Below are 815 nucleotides of genomic sequence, written 5' to 3'. Positions count from 1 at the left end.
TTTCTATGTCGTCCGAGTATTGAAAATAACTGGAGACGACGAAGAAGGATCCACCGGGGACGCGGGCTTCAGCACAAACGCAATGTGCATTACTTAATTGGGACACGTAAGCAATCTCCACGATGGAGTTGCACGCAACGACGGCTGCCCACGGTCGCTCCGTTGAGCTCGCGGCAATACGCATTCCGACTCCTAGGCCGCGGATGGCCCAGGTGTTCGCCTCGCGAATGGCATACGGCTCCTGGAGCAGCAATATGTCCAGACGCTCTTTGCGAATTAACTGGAAGACCTCCCCGGTTACTGCAATTGAGCGGGACATGTTCAACTGCAGTATTCTAACGTCGCGTTGCGCGCCCGGTCCCTCGATCGCGGGGGTACGGGGAGGATGACCTATTGGAACGGGGGGTACCGGTGAGCCTCCGGTCGCGACGCGATGACTATCGATCCTACTTAAACTAACGTGGCACTCGCGAACCCTACCTAATAATTGAGTGGACTCACCGGTTGAAGTTCTTGAAGATCCCGGCGTTGGCTGACTCGGCTGCGCAGTCAGTCCCGCGTTGTCTGCGACGTCCTCGACGTCCTCGTGGACAGCACGAAGGCTGGAACCTTTCCCTCGTCGGGAGGGCAGTACCCCGGCGCACGGCGGGCGACTACGAACCCTTGAGGGCACCACCCTCCTTGGGTCCCTCGATGTAGTCGCTGATGGTGGTGTTTCTCTGGCATGCTGGGAAGCGATGCGCAGACTTCGCCGCACGGCGGACGCATTATCGTGCCCCCCCGGAGATCCGATTGGGGGCAGCTTAGCCTCCGGA

This window comes from Diachasmimorpha longicaudata, unplaced genomic scaffold (assembly GCF_034640455.1).
Source record: "Diachasmimorpha longicaudata isolate KC_UGA_2023 unplaced genomic scaffold, iyDiaLong2 ctg00000089.1, whole genome shotgun sequence".
Lineage (NCBI taxonomy): Eukaryota > Metazoa > Arthropoda > Insecta > Hymenoptera > Braconidae > Diachasmimorpha > Diachasmimorpha longicaudata.
The sequence above is the reverse complement of the archived record's forward strand: the minus strand, read 5'-3'. Positions refer to the sequence as shown.